Source organism: Leopardus geoffroyi, chromosome A3 (assembly GCF_018350155.1).
Source record: "Leopardus geoffroyi isolate Oge1 chromosome A3, O.geoffroyi_Oge1_pat1.0, whole genome shotgun sequence".
Classification (NCBI taxonomy): Eukaryota; Metazoa; Chordata; class Mammalia; order Carnivora; family Felidae; genus Leopardus; species Leopardus geoffroyi.
Genome location: NC_059336.1, coordinates 9,904,567 through 9,929,184, shown reverse-complemented (window position 1 = coordinate 9,929,184; position 24,618 = coordinate 9,904,567). Strand labels below are relative to the sequence as shown.

The window sequence follows — 24,618 nt, the reverse complement described above, 5'->3', positions numbered from 1 at the left end:
CACACAGGAGAATGCCGTGTGGGGACAGAGGCAGAGATTGAAGAGATACCGCTACAAGCCAAGGACGCCACGGATTGTGGGCAGCACCAGCAGCCAAGAAATAGACACGGTCAGATTCTCCCCTCCAGTCTTCAGAGAGAACACGACCGTGCTGCCATCTTGGTTTTGGATTTCCAGGCTCCAGCCCCGTGAGAGAATTCATTTCTGCTGTTTTAAGCCACTCAGTTTGTGGCTTAATGTTATAGGAGCCACGGGAAATGAATACAGCTCATCAACCGCAGCGCTCTTGACGTTTGGGGCCAGATAATTCCTTGTCACGGGGGCTGCCCTGTGGATTGTAGGATGTTTAGCAGGATCCCTGGCGTCCACCCACCGGATGCCAATGGGACCTGCCCATTTGCGACAGCCAAAAGCGTCTGCAGATATTGTCAAATGTCCCCTGGGGACCAAATCACCCCTGTGATTGTGGTTGAGAGCCACTGGTTTCTCGTTTAGGAATCTTCTGTCCATTGCAATGATAGGGGTGTAGCCAGTCGCGCTGATTATAACGAACCCTGTTCATTCTTTTGACCGATAAGCCACTTTCTAGTTGCTGACGACTCTGGGTGCAGTGTTTCTTTCCCACACAGCATCCTCAAGTTCTGCGTTACCTCCTGGCGCGTTTCTCCCCTCTGGGTAATGGGGGGACTTGGATTCTCTGCGTTTCCCTCCTTGGGCCACACAGGAGGCCCATTAGGCAGCCATGCTTGAATGTTCAGAACGACACCTGCAGACCCTGCCTTGCACCGTCTCGGGGGCACAACTTGGTAAGAGTGCAGATTTCTGGGCAGAGAATGTTGACTCTGAATATACAAGGGTGGGACCCCAGACTATGTATTTTCACCAGCCTCCCCAAGTGACTGCCAGGGGAGACACACGAAGTGTGTGAACTGCTGGCTCAAGAACCAGAAAACACCATGAATTTTGTTGTGCTCGTTTCTGCCCTTCGTATACATGAGAGAGGACCTTCTGGGTCACACTTGTGTTGTACAGTCCCTTCAGACTGTTTGTAGACATTTGTCCAAGATTTATTTAAATTTTTAAAGAATTTTAAGTTTACTTAATTATTTTGAGAGAGACACAGCACGAGTGGGGAAGGGGCAGAGAGAGAGAGAGAGAGAGGGAGAGAGAGAATCCCAAGCAGGTTCCGTGCTGTCAGCACAGAGCCCGAAGCGGGGCTCGAACTCACGAACCGTGAGATCACAACCTGAGCCGAAATCAAGAGTCAGACGCTCAACCAACTGAGCCGCCCAGGTGCCCCTGTCCAAGATTTATTTAGAGGGAGGCTCAAGGCTGGGGGAGAGGAATGGTGAGGATTAGCAGTCAGTCCCTCTGAAATGATTCAAAGCCACTTACTCCCTTGGATCCCACCGGCCGCAGGTAGCAGAGAACATAAGTGCTGGTGGATGCAAACCTGAAGGTGGCTGTGGCTGATTCTGAAGAAGCCTGGATGCAGGTAGCCTGTCCAGGGACAGGCTGCTTCATGTGTCCCCCGGAGACTGGGCTTTCCCCAACCTTCTGCCCCAGCTGGCTCAGCACCTGGCTTTTGTCTGTAAGTTGCTCACCTGATTCTTTTCCAAACGGCCCTAGCTGCTCACGGCACTTGCTGGTAGGAGCGTGTCCGCAGACGAGAGGCAGAGAGGTGACTAGGGGGAAGGGGGGGTGCATGGCACCCGAGGACTTTGTTCCCTTCTTACAGTGATGCCGTTGCTGACGGGCACCCAGGCTCCCGCTCCTCCAGCCAATCCCCCTTACAGTGTTCCAGTGAAATAAGAGATAAAAACCATGTCAGTGAAAGGAAATAATTTTGAACTTCGTGGTAAAAAGATTTTCTGGGCAAGTCTAGATTTTATGCCAGTGAAGACTTGCCAACGTCTGTTTTCTGTCTTCCCGTAGGGCATCGCATTGTGTCCCGAGCCCACATGGGATGGAAAGAGAGGCCTGACTGAAACAAAGTAAAATCAAGCAAAACTCACCAACTAAATACAAGAGTACACGAAAAAGTGCCCCAGTAACTAAGGACATAAATATAAAGACAATTAAATAGTTCTAAAGCTTAAAGGAAACTTAGGGATCCTTTTTCTAAAAAAAAAAAAAAATTTCTTCTGTTGATATTATCTTTACCTTAACTTTCTTTTTTTTTTATTTATTTATTTTGAGAGAGAGAGAGAGAACGAGTGGGAGAGGAGCAGAGAGAGGGAGACAGAGGATCCCAAGCAGGCTCCTTGATGTCAGCTCGGACCTCAACCCATGGGCTAGAGCTAGAGCCCATGACGTCATGGGCTCCAACCCATGAACCGTGAGATCACGACCTGAGCTCAAATCAAGAGTTGGACACTTAACCGACTGAGCCACCCAGGTGCCCCTAGGGCTCCTTTTAAAAAGAGATTTTTAGGGGCGCTTGGGTGGCTCAGTCAGTTAAGCGTCCGACTTTGGCTCAGGTCATGATCTCATGGTTCATGAGTTCGAGCCCCGTGATGGACTCTGTGCCGACAGCTCCGAGCCTGGAGCCTGCTTTGGATTCTGTGTCTCCCTGTCTCTCTGCCCCTCCCCCCACCTCTCTCTCTCTCTCTCTCTCTCTCTCTCTCTCTCTCTCTCAAAATAAATTAACTTAAAAAAAATAAAGGGGATTTTTAGGGGCACTGGGGTGGCTCAATCAGTTAAGTATCTGCCTCTTGATTTTGGCTCAGGTCATGATCTCATGGTCCCTGGATCGATCCCCACATCCAGCTCTGCATCAGACTCCGCAGTGAGCGTGGAGCTTGCTTAAGATTCTCTCTCTCTCCCTCTGCTCCTCTTTCCTGCTCATGCGTGCTTTCTCTCTGTCTCTCTAAATCAATCAATCAATCAATCAATAGATAAATAATAAAAAGGAATTTTTAACTGTGTATGTGTGGGGATGTGCACGCATTTTGGGAAAGTTTTATCGATATTTGGAGATGCAGATATATACTTCTGAAGACTGTTCACGATTTTCTTGCTGCCCCGAATATCTCCCCATTTTAATGGTATAAACATGCATTTTTTCTTTTGGAGAAATTGGATCTCCTGTGTTGCAGGAAGTCTTGGTAGGATCATTAACGAAGATGCCCTTCCTTCCCAAGCCAAGGGACTGATCAGACATTCATCTCCTTCCTGTCCTGCTGGAGACCAAGGATGGGGCTCCTTCCTTCCAGGGACTGGACTCTCAGCCGTCAGTCAGGTTGTTTTTGTGACCTTGTCTATCAGTCAGGTGAGAGCCCTCTTCCTGATTCAAAAATAGTTGCCTCTTGCTATATTTTCACAAGGCCGAGAGAGAGACAGAGAGAGAGAGAGAAATTCTCTTGTGTCTGTTTCTGTTAGGGCACTAATCCCATTCATGGGGGCTCCCCCATCATGACCTAATGACCTCCCAAAGGCCCCACCTTCAAATACTCTAATACTGGGAATTAAGGTTTCAGCATATAAGTTTGGGGATGGGGACACAAACAGTCCATAGCAGCTGTCTAGAACTGCTCTGTTTAAGACGGCAGCCACCAGCCACTTGTGGCCACTGAGCTCTTGAAATGTGGCTAGTCCAAACTGAAATATTCTGTAAGGGTGAAATACACACCAGGTTTTGAAAAACGCGGTACAAAAAACCAAGAATATAAAAGATTTCATCAGTAATTTTTAATATTGACTACATATCGAAATGATACGTTTTGACTGTAATGGGTTAAATAAATTGTATAATCAAAATTATTTCATGTGTTTGTTTTTACTTGTGTAAACATATAGCTACCGGAAAGCTTTAAATGACCCAGATGGATGATATCGTATTTCTAGGGAGAGAACTAGTTTATACCCTTGCACCTGTCGGTTAAGGACAGTGGCTAAGGCATTTCTAGCTCTACCCGATCCCAGACAAAACTGGCATCAGAAGCTTGAGATGGACAAAGACCCCAAGTGCTTGGTTGTCAGGAGTGGGAACACACTGGGGGTCTGTGCAGGTCAACAGGAGGCATTCACGGGGGTACAGCGGTATGCTGACGTCGTCTGCTCTAATCCGTGTCCTACTTGTCCCATGAGTTAGTTATATTTTCATTTATACAAACTTTTTTTTAATTTTTTTATTTTTTTTAATTTTTTTTTTCAACGTTTATTTATTTTTGGGACAGAGAGAGACACAGCATGAACGGGGGAGGGGCAGAGAGAGAGGGAGACACAGAATCCGAAACAGGCTCCAGGCTCTGAGCCGTCAGCCCAGAGCCTGACGCGGGGCTCGAACTCACGGACCGCGAGATCGTGACCTGGCTGAAGTCGGACGCTTAACCGACTGCGCCACCCAGGCGCCCCCAAACTTTTTTTTTAAAACAAGAGACCATCAGGGCGCCTGGGTGGCTCAGTCAGTTAAGCGTTCGACTTCGGCTCAGGCATGATCTCACGGTTCGTGGGTTTGAGCCCCGCATCGGGCTCTGTGCTGATGGCTCAGAGCCTGGAGCCTGAGAAGGATTCTGTGTCTCCCTCTCTCTCTGCCCTGTCCCTACTCGTGCTCTGTCTGTCTGTCTCTCTCTCAAAAAAATGAATAAACATTAAAAAAAAAATAAAAATAAAATAAAACAAGAGTTCATTGTAAGCAATAATATTGTGGCATCTCAGGCTTGGTACACTAATAATATTTCTTTATTTAATATATTATTTTTTTTGAGAGAGAGAGGGTGCGAGTGAGGGGCAGAGGTGGGTGGGGGGGAGAGAAGTGGGCTCACCTGGGGCTCAAGTTTTGCCCAAAGTGGGGCTTGAGCCCACCTGATGTGGGACTCAAATTCATGAACTGTGAGATCATGACCTGAGCCGAAGTCATGCTTAACGACTGAGCCACCCAGGCGCCCCATCTCTAAGACACATTAAAATAAACACAAAACTATTAAAACAGAATCATGTTTATCTCCTGTCCCACCTGTGGTGCACATTTTGGAACATTCTGGCAAAAGCCGATGTTTGTTAATCTTCAGCAAAGGAATTCATTTGAAAGAATAGTTCATCATTCTCTGATATGTGTAATTATGACTTTCCTTCTCTTTGATTTTATGAAGCCATTTGAATTCCTCCGATGTGTTCCTTTGACACTTAATGCAATGTTTATGCAACAATCATAAAAATTAATTGTCTTCCTTCTTGAAACTATTTAAAATCCTCATCCTTGGCTTGCCTTATTGACATGTGCACATTAAAGTATGACTATGTGACAATAATAATTTTACAACAATGAATAAATGTCAAATTAATTATGTTAAAATAGTAATTTGTCTGCCTCCTTTCAAATGTATATAATTATTAATTTGGGGGAAGTGTGCAGGAAATATTAAGTATATTGTTAGAGCTGAGGTTCAGTCTCTGAAATGGTGTTTATTTTTTCTTCTGAAATGAATTATTTGGGAGTTTCCTTTTTTGTCCAAATCTGTTCCTTGATGGCCAGTGAGTTTTAGGGAAATTCCACACTAGGTCTTACATTTCAAACCAGTGGCTAGGAGGTGTCAATGGCCATATGACCAGAACTTTCTGTTCATGGAAACTTTGTAGGTTTTCTTGATGTGGGTAGTTGGGGGGGGGGGGGTTGAGAGAGGGGGCAGGTTTTTTCCCCTGATGATAAGGATTGTACCATCTTCGACTTTTGTGTGTTTACCAGAAGAGCTATGCAGCTAAAACTAGAAAGCACATATGGTTCTTTTTATTTTTCAAATATTGTCTTCACTATACATCTTTAGAGAATCCTTCCCAATTAGGCTGAACACGTTTGGTAGTATCCTGTCTTCATCTCAGGTGGTATAAAGAGATGAACTGAATCTCTCTCTCTCTCTCTTTTTCCCGTTTTGTAATGATACTTAATTTAGAACTTTTACACAAATAATTTTCCATGCATGTATTTTCACAGTACCCGGTAAGCGGATTCTGTGAAAAGCCCTGTGGCGGTATGTGGGGTTTGTGGACAGAAATGGGGACCCTGGCGGGTTGAGGTTTAGCTCCCCAATGCCCCTACTGTAATATGGTCATATTGCAAAATTTCTTACTAGAAATGACAGGGCCCAACGTTCGGCATGATTTTCCTGAAGGCCTGGGAAACAGGAGACAATGAGAGCTGTTCACGGTGGGCGTGTCTTGGGCAAACCGCTCCTCTCTCTCCTAGGCTAGGACTTGCCTCTGAGCGGTATCTCTTTCTCTTCCTTCTTCCTTCTTTTCTTCCACCCGCACTTCCCCTCTTAGAAGGCAGGCTTGGGACTCGGAGCCCAGCAAATGGAGGGGTGGGTCCTGTCCTTACTTAAATTTTTGATATGGGTTCATCATGGAATTTTCGCATCAACTTTGATTTTAAAAAGTATTGCATTAAATATTATTTATCTTGATTAGTGAGCTCTTTGGTGTCACCTTAAATGTTCCACCTGTGGCAAATGCTTCCCTTGCCTCACCTTAATCCCCTGCCCTGCCCTGAGCTCTTTCCTGAGAAACTAAAGGACTTGCCCCAAAGTCTTGATGGTCCCTGATAATTACTGGATCTGAGTAATGAGTATATGGGCCGTCATACCATCTGTGTATGTTTCTATTTTTCCAATAAAAAAATACAACTTTACAAATACAATACAGATACATGTATCTTTATATAATAGAGAAAACTTTGTTATATTGCTTGATATATATTATATGTAAATATAAGTATTAATAATAACATTTTTCCTTATATTAAAATTCTACATTTACATCGTAAAAATGTGGAAAACAGTTGTCCAAGAACAATGAAAAAGATGAACGTTACTCTTAAATTCCACATTCAGAGGGTTACTGATAACATTTTTATGTATCTGTCTCATCTTTTGCTTGTGCGTGTGTGTGTGTGTGTGTGTGTGTGTGTGTGTGTGCGTGTCCATCCATGAGACACATCAACCAGAGGCAGAGGAGATCAGTTGGAAAAGCCCATTAGCAGGGCGATTTACGACTTCAAAATTGGTCGGGGCGCCTGGGTGGCGCAGTCGGTTAAGCGTCCGACTTCAGCCAGGTCACGATCTCGCGGTCCGTGAGTTCGAGCCCCGCGTCGGGCTCTGGGCTGATGGCTCGGAGCCTGGAGCCTGTTTCCGATTCTGTGTCTCCCTCTCTCTCTGCCCCTCCCCCGTTCATGCTCTGTCTCTCTCTGTCCCAAAAATAAATAAACGTTGAAAAAAAAAAAAATTTCAAAATTGGAGATCACTATTTTATAACATATGCAACTGACACCTTTCATTCTTGCTTTTACTGTATGATGTCATTAACCACTCATAGAAGGCTTACAAATAAGTGTTTGCGTCTAGTTCTGATCCCAAAAGGAATCCATGTTAATTTCAGAAAAATCCCATGTTGGTATGTGAATGTGTGCTACCAAATCACCACTACACTGGACATGCTATGTTGCATTATATACTTTTATGTAACAAGAAATCACAAATATTTTTCCGTGTCAGTGATATGCCATCATCTCTAACGGCTACCTGGCATTCCATCAGTGAATACAGATCAGCGTGTCCGTTTGAGATCGCAGGCTGTGTCTTCTTGACTGCCTGGGTCCGTTCCCTGCTGGAGTTCTTACCAGCTGTGGATCGGGGACAAGTTATTGGAATGACTCGTGTCTCTGCCTCCTCACCCGTAAAAGTAGAAAGTTACAGTGCATACCTCGTGGGTTGTTAAGGAGAGTACGTGAACCAATGTCCATTAAGCCCTTGGAACAATGCCTAGCATACTGTAGGTAACCCATAAAGGTTTAAAAATCAATTGGTTATCTAATCCTCTCTGACGAGATGTTTATGTTGTATCCCACTCTGTTATTTATTTATTTATTTATTTATTTATTTATTTATAACAGTCCCAAGGTCACCTTATTAATCTTAGAAACACTATTTTCAAAGACAAAACCTTCAATAAGCAATACATAAATATATTACTTGTATAATTTGAACTAAAAATATACAAAGCAGTTATGTGTTTTGCTTAGGGATGTACTCACATCCCTGGAACCCAGTCTTTTTTATTTGTATATATTTTTTATTTTAGAAAGAGAGAGAAAGTGTGAGTGGGGGAGAGGGGCAAAGGGAGGGAGAGAGGGAGAGACAGAGAGAGAGAGAGGGAGGAGAGGGAGAGAGAATCCTAAGCACGCTTCATGCTTAGTGTGGAGCCTAACTTGGGGCTCAATCCCAGGACCCTGGGAACATGACCTGAGCCAGAATTGAGAGTCAGACGTTCAACTAACCGAGTCACCCAGACCCCCCTCCCCGCCCTGTTTTTTAAAGTCGTGCTGTGAGCATCATCTTTTTCTTAGGTGAAATTCTTGGAAGTGGAACTGAAGAATTCTTGGGCTGAAGAACACAGATGTTTGTAAAGCTCATGATATACAATACAGAAGTGCTCTCTAGAAAGGTTGTGTGAACTCCTGTTCCTGCCATCAGCTGAAATATTTTCAGTACCCTTTTTGCCAAGTTAGATGGTAGTATTATTGTCATTATTATCTTACATTTCTTTCACTAGGTATTTGTCTTTTCCCTTTCCTAGTCCCTGGTACACACGCCTATTTTAGTATGATCCCCCTGAATCTCATGTAAATGACATTTTTTTTCATTCATTGCTGAACGAGTGTTTAGACGAAGTGAGTATTGTTTAAAGTGGTAGTGTCTTTTGTTTAAGTAACTCAGGTAAGAGTGAATGTTCTTTCCCTCCTGTCCTGCTCACTGCAATAGCCATGAACACGTTGTTTGGTATTCTTCCGGACCCTTTAAATAATCATTTAAAAATAATACGATGGCTGATATGTTCTTGTTGTAAAAATGCAAACAGTATTCAAATGTATCTATGAGTTCTTATTTCTGGAGGACATCTTAGTATTCTCATTAGTATTCTCTGAATGCAGAATGCTTTTTATGTTTACCACTAGGACACGGATATGTCCACACGGGTATATGCTGATCTGTTCAATTTTTCAAAATGTCTGCAAAGCACTCTCTGTCCTGCTTATCTGACTCTAGTCAAAATTGATTAGCTATTCCCTGTTGATGGACGATTGTCTCCAACTTGTTAATACTGTAATTTGGTATATTCAACACCTTTTTACCTATATTTTTGCTCATTTGTATGTGGATAAATAGCTCAATGTCCAGTTGTTGGGGTGATTTGTTTAAAAATACTAATGCGGTCAGTAAACAAAGCCAGATAAAGTTAAGATTTGAGACAATACAGTTGTAATCTCTCTTCTTCCCCCAGTGGTTGACTGAGGTATTCCAGCATAAATAATAAATGTGCTTAATTAAAAATGAAAATTAACCAAGCAAAAGAAGCCCGGCTTCAGTTTTAAATTCCTATTTACAAACATTAATTGTGTCTTGTTTTTTTTTTCCCTGCCTTCACTGTGAACTTTAATTTTTAACTGTAACCCAAACCACCTTTAAAACAAATCATTTATTCCAAAGGTTTGCGATGTCATAATTGCCTGGTTATTTGGATGATGGATGTGTCATATCTGAAAACAAACTAGTTATCTTGCAAAATTTATTTCAACATGCATTATCCGAACCACCAAAGATGGGAACACTGCATGGATAAATATGATAAAAACCATGATGGATTTAGAAGCCTGGTGCTCAGGTTTGGTATTTCGTCATTTTTATTATATCGTTGGGTCAAAAATGTAGAAGGCCAGCAAAGGAACCGTTAATGTGCCTTTTGGAGTTTTTTTTTTTTTTTTTTCCTTGACTGGGAAGCAGGTAATTCTAGCCTAGAAGTGCTCAAATGCTTTACAAGTAATAGGAACCAAGTGGGAAAAGCATGTTTTATATTTTCATGCTGACATCCTCATAGAAAAAAAAAAAAAAATTAAAGATTCAGAACACTTGGCTGTGATTCAGTACCTAAACACTTCCTGGTGTTTTTCAGAATTCCCTAGAGACCCATAAATGCTTCTGTGCTAGAGGTACCATTGTTGCCTCACACTTGGGACAGTTTATCAAACTAACGAGCTCAAGAGTGATGCTATTTCGGGTTCAGCTCCACCAGGGAGGGACGGAGAGAAAACAAAACCAAAATTCAGACAGGAGCGTAATCCTAAGGGCCAACGTGACAAAAAATTTATTAACTCATACGCACCAAATCTTACCCAGAGTAATACTCTCGGTGGAGATTTGACTCTACAAATCTTATGCCCTTTCCTCAAGTCAAAGCCTTTATGGATGAAGCAGTGGTTTTTACCCTGGGTGATGTTTATGGGTCGCGACTTAAAAAAAAAAAAAAAAAAAAAAAAAAAAAGTACTGTGTGGCTTTCTCCAGGAACAGAATATTTGCAAATAGCTGTGGAAGAGGGAGAATGTGTTGTTCTCTTGTTAGGCGCCTAATGCTTCGTTTCTAAATTAACAGAAGGGGGAGGAGGTTCTAAAATTCATTTAGAGAGACTTTTCCTTTCCTTTGGGATTTGGGTGACGGGTAAGACTGGGGGCAAATGGTGAGTTTCTGTGTCCACTTGTATTGGGACGTGAGCTACTCATGGGATGCCTGGGTGGTTCAGTCGGTTGAGTGTCTGACTTCAGCTCAGGTCATGATCTCACGGTTGGTGGGTTCAAGCCCCAGGTCGGGCTCTGTGCTGATGGTGTGGAAAGACTGGAGCCTGCTTTGGATTCTGTGTCTCCCTCTCGCTCTGCCCCTCCCTCGCTCACACTCTGTCTCTCTCTCTCAAAAAGAAACATTAAAAACATTTAAAAAAAAGTTCAAAAAAGATCATGAGATAATACATAATGAGAAAAGAAAATGGAGCTTATATAAATGTGTATTTTTTTTTTATTATTTTTTTATTATTTTTGAGACAGAGAGAGACAGGGCATGAGCAGGGGAGGGGCAGAGAGAGAGGAGCACACAGAATCCGAAGCAGGCTCCAGACTCTGAGCTGTCAGCACAGAGCCCGATGCGGGGCTCGAACTCACAAACCGTGAGATCGTGACCTGGGCTGAAGTCGGACACTTAACCAACTGAGCCACCCAGGCACCCCTATGAATGTGTATTTCTTAAAAGCTTTGTTACCTATGCTTTTCTAGGTGAAATCAGACACGTGTTGGACGCACTTGTATTGATGGTAACCTAGCATGTGATCTGAACTGGTAAGGCCATCTTACCCGCTTGCCTCACGCAATGCTGAATCATTTTCAGATTCAACGGGTGTTGGAATGGACTCTTCACATATTATCAATCAAACCTGAAAACATTTTCTCACAGGTGACTTACTCCAGTTTGGTTTTACTATTCCCAACATAACCAAATTTGAATTTTTGAGTTGTAAAATGGTTACGTTAGCGTTACAAATTTGGGTTCTTTTTTCTTTGTTTTCATTTTGTCTCTTCTCCCCGCCCTCTTCCTCCCCACCCCTGTCCTTTGTCAGCAACTTCACAGAAGCAAGAGGCCTTCTGTATTAATTATATTATCTGCTTCTTTTTGAAACTTTTCTTTGGGGCACATTTTCCACATATAATTAGAATGAGGCATGAAGCGATTTTAATTAGTCCTATACTGTTTTCTTGTTCTACGGCAGGAAAACCAAAGCAGCACAAACAAATGAAATCTGCTGATATTTCTTACCCTTTAGATCTGTGCCCAAGAGAAGACATTTTTCCTGGAATGGCATTAAAAAAAGAAAGAAAGAAAGAAAGAAAGAAAGAAAGAAAGAAAGAAAGTCAAGTATAATGTATGTAACTCTTGTGTTCTTGGTTACATTTTTTTTTTTTAAACCTTAAGACATTATTATTGACATTGATGTTTGAAGTCTTTCCTCTTGAGGAACTACCTATTACTTTTTTCATAACGGCCTAGGCTTCAACAGTAATATTTTGTGAATGATGATGGCAAAATTTATGTTCTTGGAACTTCAGACTGTGATTTATTCTATTTTGAACCTGAACGGGAACGATTCTTTCCCAACGGAGTGGCCATGCCTCACATTTACCCTAGCCACACCATCAACGAATTTTGTCTTAAAAAACCATGGTTGCCTGATCGTGTTTTATCATCAGTAATTTCATCTGAGTCACGAAGCCCACGGATTTCCTCACGCTCTGCATACACTTATTTATTTACCTTTTCGCTTGATACTTTGGGGAAGAAGAATTTGGATTTAGGATAAACAAAGCCTAGGTGTGCAATGAAGTGTGTATATATATATATGGCGTCTCTATATATATGTATATATGCTATAATGCTGGAAACGCAGTGCGAAAAAGGCCTTCAGGGAAGCAAATGCTCACGTGAAATGTGTAGAGCAGGGCTTCTTGGTAAAAAGGGAGAAAAATGGGAACATTACCACTATTTTACATTCCCGTAACCTTTTATGTCATAGCCCACATTTGTCTCCCTTTTTCACCCCTCAGCTGTCCCCTTCCCCCTGCTCTCACTGTATCCTGTTTTCTTTTTTTAAATGATCTTTCCTCCCTGAGCATGGCCAGGGTATTCTCACTTCCCACTACGGAGGCCACGGAGGTCCCTTCCCGGAACTACTTATTCCCGCGCAGCCAACGCTGGGCACGTGACCTAAGGCCAGCCAATCAGACTCTCTCTCCCAGGACTTTGCACTGTGGGCGTGACTCAGAGATGGTCCAAGGACCGCGGTCCCTCAGAGGTGTGCTGCGTGAGGTCCTGCCCCGTTCCTGATTTTTGTTCACGTCTGATTTTGCAGCCTTCCCATAAATTCTGGAGGCTTCTGAATATCCTTCTGGTGAATTTCCTTTCTGCCTTTGCTAGCCAAGCTAGAAAGTGGCCGAACACTTTCTGCTTTTGCCACCAGAGAACCGTGAGATGCTACGGCATGCGTCTCTCGTCGCCCAGGTTGGAGTGGTGAGCGGGGATCACCATCCCCTTTTTAAATATTGGGAACCGTGGGTTCAGAGAGGTTGAATGACTTCATGGCCCAAATCTCACAGCGAATAAATGACAGAGCCGTGATCCGTTCTCACAGCTTTTACCTCTGCTTTGGAGGCACCTCTTCAAAGGTAATTTCGATTTCCTTTAGTGGCAAAAAGCTTGACTTCAGTAGCAGACAGCCTCGTGTTTGCCTCTCGGCCAATGGCCTGAACGTTGAGCTTTATGAATGGGGAGATAGTAGTATCTATGAATTGGGGTAATAATACCTATGAACGGGGACAGTAATGCCTACTCCAAAGGACTGTTGTGAGGACCATGTAAGGTGATGATCTCGGAAAGCATGTAGTGTAGGGCTTGGCATGCAGTACGTGCTCCGTAAGCGTAATTCCAAATGAGTAGCCACAACATTAAAATTCAAGCTCTCTAGATAACTGTATGGGCAAGTCTAATAGAAATAAAGTTCCTTAGTAATGGAATGGCTGGTAAGACGGAGAAGAACCCTCAGAACAACAGCCCACGCTGGGTTTAACCAGGATGTATGATCAATTGGCTGGGCCTTTCCTGTACTGGGTGCCCGCTTCCCCTGACCCCTTTGGAGCCACAGGGGGTACTCACGTTCCCCTCCTTACTGGGGGCGGGGGGGAAACCAAGGGCGAATTGGCACAGCTGTTCCCCCTGAAGATTTTTTGCAAGACTTTGTTGAGTCAGGACCTTGAGCGATCAGATTTATTGCACGTAAAGAATATGAGGCGACGGGATGGGGTGGCCGGAGCCGAGGTCTTGGAATTTGAATCCTGAATCCTCCCCTTTCTGGCTCTGTGACTTTAGACCAGCAGCTTAAACTTGTGAGCGACAGTTTTCTCTAGTGCCTGGGTTTGTGGGTGTCCAGCTTCCCCTTCGGTACTTTCGTGAGTCTCTGGGAGACTTTGATCCAGATACCATCTGCTGGAAGAGGAGTAAGCAGAAGTCTTGAAAAATGAAGTCTCCTCAAAAGGTTCTCTCAAATGGGAGTAGATGATCTTCAAGCTAGCAGAGACTGTGATACCTTAATGGAGGAGTCTGTTTACTTTTTCCCGACTGCGGGCTCCAGACTTGGGCTGTCCAGGGGAACCATCTGTGATGATGTACATGGCCTATGTCGGCACCGTCCAAGATGGTAGCCACTAGCTACGCGGGCTATGGGGCGCTTGAAGTGTGAATTAGTGTGACCCAGAAAGTGAATTTGTAATTTTACTTAAATTCAGTTAAGGACAATGACATCGATACAGTCACATGTGGCTCATGGCTATTGTGTTGGAAAACTAAGCTCCAGAGGAAAAAAAAAGGCAGTTATAGGAAATAAGGATGCTCTCCTTACTTGGAGTGCTGGAGTTTCAATCAGTGATCCTGAAACGTTTGGATGGGACTTTATTTTTGAGCTTTTGGTGGAAGAGCGTACATTCAGACATGGACCATGAGCCTGGACAGAAATGGTGAATAGAGAAGGATGGAAGGCAGTCCCCAGAAGCAAGAAACGGAGGGCCGTGGGAAATGATCATTAGGGTCTGCTATGGACTGAAGGTTTTTGTCCTTCTTTTCCTTCTTTTTAAAAAAAATTTTTTTTTTTCAACGTTTATTTATTTTTGGGACACAGAGAGACAGAGCATGAACGGGGGAGGGGCAGAGAGAGAGGGAGACACAGAATCAGAAACAGGCTCCAGGCTCCGAGCCATCAGCCCAGAGCCCGACGCGGGGCTCGAACTCACGGACCGCGAGATCGTGACCTGGCTGAAGTCGGACGCTTAACCGACTGCGCCACCCAGGCGCCCCTGAAGGTTTGTGTCCTTCTACAGTTGACGTATTGAAACCCTCATCCTCAATGTGATGCTATTTGGAGATGGTGGCTTTGGGAGGTCATTAGGTCATGATGGTGGCTTTGGGAGCTCTCAGGATGGGATTAGCACCCTTGTAAGAAAAGACAGGAGAGACCTCGTTTCTCTTCTCTCTCTTAGCCATGTGAGGACACGCAGAGAAGGTAGCAAGCCAGGAAGCGGGTTCTTACCAGATACCAGATCTCCTGGCACCTTGATCTTGGATTTCACATCCTCCAAAATGGTGAGAGATAAATGTTTCTGGTTTAAGCCCCCCAGCCTATGGTAATTTGTGAGGGGAGCCCGGATGGACTAAGACAGAATTCCTTCCTGGGTTATTAATTTTTTTATTTTTTATTGTTATTTATTTTTTTGAGGGGTTTGATGTTTATTCTTTTATTTTTATTTTTTTAAATATAATTTATTGTCAAGTTGGCTAACCTACAGTGTATACAGTATGCTCTTGGTTTTGGTAATAATTTTTTTAAAGAGCCAAACCTCTTTGCAGAGAGGAAGTTGATCTTCGAGAGCAGGTCAGGGAAACACCCAGGAGAACCCAACATTTAGCCAGAAGAGAGGGAAACCTACTGTTTTAAACCAAGAGTGGCTGGATTTAAGTCAGAAAGGACTGAAATGCCGTAGTTAGCTAGTTTTAAGTTTTATTTCTGCAAGCCTTCCTCATCTGCCTGCCGGATTGACTCAGGGGTTGGAGAGTAGGACCCAAATGCATTGCAGAAAATAAGGGTACATTTCCCCTGCACATTCGAACGTAACATGCTAAATATATTTTTTACCTTGTTTACGATAATTGCGTATTTGTTTGTTTAATTATTCAATTAATGTCTATCTTGCCCTCTTGACTGTAAGCCCACCCCCCCCCTCAAGGGCAGGGGTCGTGTTTGCTTTCCTTAGCTGTTGGATGAAACGCAATTCTCTGCCTGTTCAGTGGCCCACACCCCGCAGCGCACAGCAAGTTAATATTTCTGTCCCCATGTAGTAAGAGCCTTCTAAATACAGTAGCCACAACGTGTTTCCAGTCACTGCCGCCTAACAGAGACTGTTGGATCCATTTGTCTGCCGTCCCGACTAATAGGAATTCTTACCTTTAATAAGTTCAGCGGAATGAGCAGGACAGTTGGTTAGATCTCTAGCCAATTAAATCATGGAGCTTACCTAAAAATGAGAAAAACATATGATTTCTAGCATGGTCTGTATAGCTCGGTTTCTCCAAACTTCTACAAGACTTTGCCATGGATATGCAACCTGTGAACTATTTTTTAATTATTTTCGCTAAATGAACTCATTTAAGTAAAGTGTTTTAGTAAAGTATTTTAGTAAAAATACCCAAAGGCCCTAGCATCCCCTTTGATTTGAATGTCTATAAAAGTACAGATTTGCTGTGTTAAAGTTCCCTGAATACACAGTAAAGTAAATGTATCCCTGGTGGAGTGTGGAATCAGCCTTTATGTCCCTTGAGTAGGTAGCCGGGTTTGGGGACACCCCAGCTGCTTCAGTATTGAAGTGATGTTTTATAGATTGCCCCTGTTTGTGGCACGTGGGTGGTCAGGGGCTCTGTACTCAGAACTGTGTGGCCCCCTCCACAGAGGAAAGATGGTAGCCGGCTCGGGGGGCCAACTGGTCCCACTTGGCTCAAGGCTTTTCACCGCAAGTCCCAACTCCTGGGAACCCCCTCAGTTCTTGGCAAACCAAAATGATTGGTCACCATCCAGCTGGCATACTGATGACTTCAAGCCACCATCTTTTAGTGTATTTTTATTTTTTTATTTTTAAATTTTTTACTTATTTATTTTTTAAAGTTTATTTTTGAGAGAGACAGAGAGTGCAAGAGAGAGAGGGGCAGAGAGAGAGAGGTGAAGGGAGGGAGGGAGAGAGAGAGAGAGAGAGAGAGAGAGAGAGAGAGAATGAATCTGGAGCTGTCAACAAAGACCCAGGAACCCAGGAACCATGAGATCATGACCTGAGCTGAAATCAAGAGTCAGATGCTTAACTGACTGAGTCACCCAGATGCCTCTTAATTTTTATTTTTTTATTTTTATTTTTATTTTTAATTTTTTTTTCAACGTTTATTTATTTTTGGGACAGAGAGAGACAGAGCATGAATGGGGGAGGGGCAGAGAGAGGGAGACCCAGAATCGGAAACAGGCTCCAGGCTCTGAGCCATCAGCCCAGAGCCTGACGCGGGGCTCGAACTCACGGACCGCGAGATCGTGACCTGGCTGAAGTTGGACGCTTAACCGACTGCGCCACCCAGGCGCCCCTTAATTTTTATTTTTAAGAGAGAAAGTGTGAGCAGGAGAGGGGCAGAGAGAGAGAGAGGGGGGACAGAGGATCCACAGCGGGCTCTGTGCTGAGAGCAGTGAGCCTGATGCAGGGCTTGAACTCACGAACAGAGAGATCATGGTCTGAGCCGAAGGCGGACACTCCACTGACTGAGCCACCCTGGCACCCCTAGCGGAGGGCACTGCGATGGAAACACCCGAGGGCCCAGGGCGGGCACCAACACGCTGACCCTTCTTGAGTTTTGTTTTCTCCAATCATGTGAGAAGCTGGGGGTCAGTGAAGGCTTCCTAAACTGTGACTTTGGACCACTTAGCACTATGGGAGGTGATTCTGGTGCCACACTAGTTTCAAATGACACGGAACCACAGTCAGATTCCTGACTCTTGTCCCGTCCTGGAAACACGGACAAGAATGGCTCCATTGGGTGCTACTTTCTCCTGAACACCTGCAACCTTTCCTTTTCAAACAACACTGAGCAGGCTTCAGCCTCAGCACAAACCCCCGTTTCTAGAATGTAATCACCCTGTTTTCTTTGAATTGTATTCATTTGTGTCATGACATGTGATCTTGAGCTTCCTTTCAACAACAATCAAGCTCGTCAAAGACAAACATTAAGTAAAAGACAGATGGGATGTTAATGTGGTAAGAGTGAAGGGGAGACGTTGCGTAAGATGACCCCTAAACTCTCTCCCGCTTCCAAAGTTCATTGTTTCTGTGTTTCTTTGAGAACCTTGTTTTCATGAAATTCCTCTTGTCGACCTTTCTGGATTCTTAAACTGCTTGGTGTGTTGGGGTGTTAGAGTCTTTCCCTTTCCCCTGGACTGGTGTGTGCCGAATCGGGAGGAAATATGATCAATGGTTGTAGAAAGGTCGCCTGTCCGGGCCACTTTTCTGAAACGGGCTGTGGCAGGTTTCCTCAGCTCCTTTCTGTTCTGCCTTGAGAGGGATTTTAACTCGGTGTTTATCCCTGTCTGCGTCAGACCACAGGGAGGCGTTAGCAGATTTGGTGCTGAGGCCAAAGAAGTTTTTAAAAGGGACAGAGGTGTCCCCATCTCGTCTTCATTTGAAGTCGTGTTTGCATTCAAAGATTCCGAGACAAAGAAGGGCGTTTTGATAAGAAAAAGTGATTGTGGTCTCAAGCCTTGATGTGCTGTGGGAAGGAAAAGCGATTTGCAAGACTAACCGACTGCGTTTAACTTAATAGTTGAAGAGAAGAAATATAAAAGAATGCAGTGGCTTTAACCAAGAATGCTGTGACTCGAAGCAATATAATCTAAGCAGGGTCTATTTTATGCATAGCAACTCTGAGATGCAGCATGTTCTGGAAATAGGTCAAACTGAGTATTTTGTATAAACACTGTCTCCCACTAGAGGGCGCTCTTTAGTTGTCTATTTAACACTGTCTTCCTTTTTTGCAAAAATAATAAAAAAATGACTATAGGGCTATGAATTCTGATACAATTCTTGTTGAGCATGTTATGAAATTTTCTCCCAGACATTGTTTTATTTTCAGCTTATATGTGTGAAATTCCACTTTGAGAGGTATAACATGATTCTGAGTCTTTCAATATGTATAAAAATCCCCACGGTATTATGGTACAATAGAAGCAAAAGACATAAGTTTAAATTATTGTAATCCCATAGGTCTTTTGACTATTGTTTCTCTATATATGTTACTGCACAAAGGAAATTTATTGTTAATATTAATACCTTCTGCTTAGATCTTTCGTGAAAAGACAAAGGGAGGCAGTGTGGCCTAGGTGGGGGATTCTGCTGGCTTTTCCAGAGTGGTTTTTGTTATCTGAAACAATTTCCAGGACATTCTTTTAATTTGCTTTTTTAGGATTTCAGTCCATTTAGACTGTATTGTCTTAGATCCATGAAAATCACGGCCTACTTTTCTCTGATTCCATTCTTCCAGATTCTTTGCCTTTCTTGTTAGATTTGAGCTTCTCATACCATACTGTATGAAAGGCTGGTGTTCTGGAAATGAATGTATGCCACCCTTAAAAATAAATGACGACTTGCCCCTCTGTTTTCAGAAAAGAAAAAATAAGTCAATCAATAGGAGTTTCTCAATTTATTTCACTGCATTACGTTTTCCTTAAACTGCTGCAGTTTAAGGCTACAGTTTAATAAGATATTGACATACAGCAGACATGCAAAATTTCGTTATTTAAAGTTTCATAAATTGATTTCCATGGTGTTCCACAAAAGACTTCATCTAAACACGTTTATGAATTCTAATGTGACCCTGATGCTTTTTTAAAAATTTTATAATTTCACATATAGCTTAGGAACATACTCTTTGATAAAAATTCAAACAATAAATATTTCATTTTACTTATAGCATAGCAGTAAACATTATAGTCCCTCTTTATCCCTTCCAGAAATTCCTCTTCCTTCTCCAGAGGTAATCCCTGTTCACATGTAAACGTGTATCCTTTAGACACTTCCTATGTATGTGTGAAGTTTAAAAAGAAACTGCTAGTGGGGCATCTGGATGGCTCAGTCCATTGAGCGTCTGACTCTTGGTTTCTGCTGAAGTCATGATCCCAGGGTCATGGAATCGAGTCCCGAGTCGGGCTCTGCACTGAACGTGGCGCCTGCTTACGATTCTCTCTCTCCCTCTGCCCTTCCCTCGCTCATGCTCTCTTTCTCAAATAAAAAATAAACAAATAAGAAAATAAAAAGAACTGTTGGTTTTTATTACTTTCATCTAATGGAATCATGCCCTATGTGCTGATATATTGCCTTTTCTAGTTTGCAGTTGGTTTGGCGACCTTTCTCTTTCAACACCTTTAGATCTAGCTCCTTCTTTGCAACCACTGGATAATATTCCATGGTCTATATGGATGTCTTTTCACTTATTTACCCAGAGAATGAGGTTGTACGCAATTTTTAAAGCATTTCGGACAACCTTGCAGAAGACATCTCTGCTTACATATCCTTGGTGCCCGTGTGCGTGGGCCTGTAGAATGGGTCTCTAGCGAGTCTGCGGCTCACGCGGGAAGTTTGCATTTTTTGTTGTCAGCATTTCTACTGTCAGAATGGTATTGTCCCACTTCTCATCCCCAGGAATCGCCTAATAAAACTCTGATCTGGAAAAGGGTCACAGAAGTTTCTGCGAGGATCCCCTGAGGCTCGTGAGAATGTGGCCTCCAGGTGTGGATTTCATGAAAAATGTCGGCCTCCAGTTCCTCGAGGATGTGCCAACTCCACACCGATTTAATTTCTTAGAGGTAAGTGACATTTGAGACCATTCTTCTGATAAGGCAAACTTCCCTTGATTAAAGAAAAAGGGAGGGTTCAACTCTGTGAACATTGGTTGAGTACCTAATCTGTGTAAGCGACTGTACCAGTCATGGCTTGAAATAAAGTAAGTTAAATAGAGTCTGTGCCCACAAGGACGGATGGCAATAGCAGGGCAGGAAAAGCAAGACACTAATGAAATCTAATCCCACGTGAGACAAGTGAGGGACAGTGGAGCCAGCCATTTTGTATTGTGGGGGGAGGGGAAGAGAGAGAGAGAGAGAGAGAGAGAGAGCATCCAGCTTGGAAGAGAAGCAAAGGCTGCTGAAGGATGTGGCGTCCCTGATGGGTCTTGCAAGATGGGAGATCTTCCACCAGTGACGATGAAGGGAGCAAAAGGTAGGTGGGGTGGACGGAAGAGGGTGAACTATTATTTAAAAATGAAATGCATACAGACTGGCTCAGTCAGTAGAGCACGTGACTCTTGACCTCAAGGTTGTGAGTTCAAGCCCCAAGTTTGGTGTAGACATTGCTTAAACACAAAACCTTAAAAAAAAAAAAGAAAAAAAGAAATGCATACATATAGGAGAAAAACTTAAAAACACTTAAAAAAAATCCCATTAATTTGACCTCCCAAAGGCAACCAGTGCTATAAGTTTGACATATTTCTTTTGGGTATTTTTTTTTCCAATGCATATTTTGTAACGGAGGGTCCACTTGGTCCCTCTCGGGGAGTTTTTAGTATGCTTGGCTCAACTGATAAGAGCAGATGTAAAAGCCCCTCCCTGCCACCCTTGAGAGCTATCTGGGAGGGGCCCGACTGCCTGTTAAAAGGAGCTCTAGTTGCTAACACTATAAAATTACACACTCCTTCCTCAAAGCTCCGTTCTTGGGACACACGACCGGCTGGTCGCCGTTTCTGGGAGGCACCATCCAGCGTAGCAAAGGCAAAGTCAAACAAGCTGAAGGTACCGATCAAAACATGTTCACATCCTTCTATACTTGTCAAGACATCAATCAACACCATTAGGCGATTTTTCTCCATGGGGCTCTATCACTGCAGCGCAGGAAAAGTAGCAAGGGATGGTTGGAGGAGTTTCAGGTTAAGGAAGATGTTTCTATTCGTTCATTAAGCAAACTTTTTTTTTTTTTTTTTTTTTTTTTTTTAAGCCCCAGAAAGAGATCATGTCTGTTTTAAGATGTTTGTCTTCCATCCTGGAGAAAGTTATTCTTCTTAGAAGAATGGGCCAAGTGTCTCCTTCTAAATCTAGCAAGAAAGAAGCAGAAAGCAAGTTGAGGTTTTTCTTATCAAAGACAGTTTGAAACTTCCGATTCTGCGATGTGTCTTAAGCGTAGTTTTTAATGGGGTGTGGCCCGGACCAGCAGGGTTTTGACAGGCAGAAGAGAGAGAGCGTTCCAGAAAGAGGCATCAGGGTATGTGAAAATGGGATAACAGGTGTACTGGGGAATGAGGAGGACTCAGTTGCCTGATTCGGATGGAACAGGTGAACGTTTCTGAAGATCCGAAGGTACCTTTGGAACCCACATGGAATCCACTCTGGTGAGTAAAGTGGGACCTCCATCCAGCTGCAGGGGCTTAAGGACAGTGTCCAGAGAGCACACAGCAACGCAGGTGGTATAAGCTTCAGGGTCAGGAGGGGGACCCGGTTGGTCCCCCAGGACCATTCTGCAGCGCTCCCATGGGCATTCTTTCTGGCCGAGCTGCCTCTGAGTCTGGTTCTCTGTCGCTTGTGAAGATTCTCTGACCACAAAATCTCCTTTATCAAATTCTTTTTTCTACCCAGAATAGCCCGAGATAGTTTCTGTCGCAAGGCCGAGTCCTGATTGTAGGACGAGTACGTTTGAGGAAAGGTGGGAGGAGAGGCGGGGTGGGGTGTTTGTGATGTCATCTGACATGGGACACGTGTCAATCAGAGCACTGGCTGTGGTAATATAGTCTCATTTCTCAGACAATTCGTAAAAGAATATATTAAGCATCTGAAAAATGATGTAGCTTGAGTAATAACAAAATTGCAAATAAAATCAGCGTGATGGAAGAGAGTAAAAAGGAAATGCTCCGTGCTGATAAAGATGTGAGGACGTGGACATTTGTCATTCCGTGACATAGACTTTCTAGAATAAAATCTGGCATTAAGTGCGTGTGTGTGTATAAAAATCACTATACATAAAAATTATATATATAAATATATATTATATATACATTATGTAAATAAATATAATATATATAAATCACTATATATAAAGTATATATATAATATATAAATTATATAAATAAATAATATATAAATTACTATATATAAATTGTATATAAATTATATAAATAAATATATATTATATATAAATTACTATATAAACTATATAAATATATAATATATAAAAATTACTATATATAAATTATATAAATATATAATATATAAAAATTACTATATATAAATTATATAAATAAATATATAATATATAAAAATTATTATATATAAAATTATGTATAAATTATATAAATAAATAAATATAAATTACTATAAATATGGTAATCATATATGTAGTATATCTATATAGTAATTTTATGGATCCATGTCCCGTGCTCTAACAGTTTCACATCTAGGAATTTACCTGGGGAGATAATCGGATAGGCAGAAAGTCAGACAGATGGAGACGAAAACATCAGCTTTGTTGCTGATGAAACCTTCTTGGAAGATGGAGCTTAGAAGCGCATCTTCCTGGACCCAGCGCCCCCCCCCCCCCCCCCCCCCCCCCCAGGGAAAAGTTACGCTTCTCAGAGACCGCTGCCTCCGACACTGCGTGGTTCTGGGGCAGAGAAGAAAGGGCGCAAATTGGAAGCAGCCTGTTGGCACGTTCCTCACTCATTTGAGCAACGTGGACCCATAGCTTCCGCCCGTGCATCAGTGAACTCCCTCCCCTGTGGGGGTGGGAGCCCGAGTGTTACTGTGATAGTGGTTCCGCCACAGGGAAACAGGGCAAGGGGACCCTAAGTGTTCCCTGCCCCTAACACTATCACGCGATTCCCTTTTTGTCTTAAAAATGCGTGTCGGTTTGCGGAAATAGATGTAAAAAGAAGCTCGAGATAGAGGCGTGAGAAGTAGTTTTTCCCTGTAGGTCGAGACTATGAGAGAGATGTTCCGTTTTTCTTTATTGCGTGACTTTCAAAAAACGAACGAGAAGTGTTTTCCGTGAGACACAAACCGGAAATACGTTTCTATGAGGAAATGAGGTTTCTGTTCCTGGTGTGTGTAATTCATACTTTATGTAAATGACATTTAATCACGCAGCAAGTGTCTTTCCTCTTTAGCTTAAACACTGACGATCAATAGACACGGTTTCTGTGATGGAGTAATTACTGAGATTCCTCACGCGTTCCCTGTGTCCTTTCGACGTTCCGATGTGAACCGAGTGCCTCTCTGATCGCCCTTAGATCCCCTCTCCCAACCCGGTTTATTAAAACCCATTTCTCATGTTTTCATTGTACCTTGAGTGAGAAGTCATTCTCGGCACGTTCATTTACTGGCAGACGCATGAGTTGCAGGTAGGTATCAGGACTGAAAAATAAAGCCGTTTACAGATAATTATCCTTTGGGGGGGACCTGAAGGCAGTAAATCTGAAATCTGGTGAACCCGAATCCTGGATTTTGCTGGAGTAAGGGCTATTTCAGAGGCACTTCAGCTCCATTAAAATAAAAACTAGAAAAAAAAGAAAAGAAAAGAAGGCAAGTGTTGCCTTCAGAAGATTACTGGTCTCTTTCACTTACCTTTCCATTTTTCCCCTGTTGAATCACTTTGCGTTTAGGACTAAAACCAAACCGATTTAAACCCATACCTGAAACATCAGTGAGCTTCAGGACATAAGGACAAGGAGGGCCATATCTTTCATTTTCAGAATTTCAGCATCCAAGCCTGCTCCTTCTACCTCAGTGCCAGCTGTCAAGGTCCTTCCTACCTTGTCACGAGCACATGGAAGACAGGGCTAGTGGTTCATCCAATGCCTGCTCCCTTTTCTTCCTCGCGAGCAGAACCCCAAATCTGTGTGATCTGAGTAATGTGACACCACGCACAGATCCATCATAGGCATGTGAACACCCGTCGCCGATTTAGGGATGGGTTTAGGGATGGGCACATGACACAATTTTCGCCGTTGTTCACATGGCTGGGGAGGGGTGTTCTATTTTTCATTAGAAAAATAGGCAAGTGGGGCGCCTGGGTGGCGCAGTCGGTTAAGCGTCCGACTTCGGCCAGGTCACGATCTCGCGGCCCGTGAGTTCGAGCCCCGCGTCAGGCT

The 24,618-nt window shown here is 43.1% G+C and overlaps 3 long non-coding RNA genes across 3 annotated transcripts; 2 read left to right on the top strand and 1 right to left on the bottom strand.

Moving 5' to 3' along the window:
• Positions 1-7,225: 7,225 nt before the first annotated feature.
• Positions 7,226-23,484, bottom strand: LOC123579997. The gene is made up of 3 exons (XR_006703061.1): positions 22,938-23,484; positions 15,857-15,926; positions 7,226-7,615 (listed from the first exon to the last, which is right to left on the bottom strand). It is a non-coding gene; the product is annotated as an uncharacterized LOC123579997 (long non-coding RNA).
• On the top strand, positions 8,258-12,173 carry LOC123579999. Its single transcript, XR_006703063.1, has 3 exons — positions 8,258-9,654; positions 11,091-11,268; positions 11,636-12,173. It is a non-coding gene; the product is annotated as an uncharacterized LOC123579999 (long non-coding RNA).
• Positions 17,263-22,462, top strand: LOC123579998. The gene is made up of 2 exons (XR_006703062.1): positions 17,263-19,049; positions 20,133-22,462. It is a non-coding gene; the product is annotated as an uncharacterized LOC123579998 (long non-coding RNA).
• Positions 23,485-24,618: the final 1,134 nt, after the last annotated feature.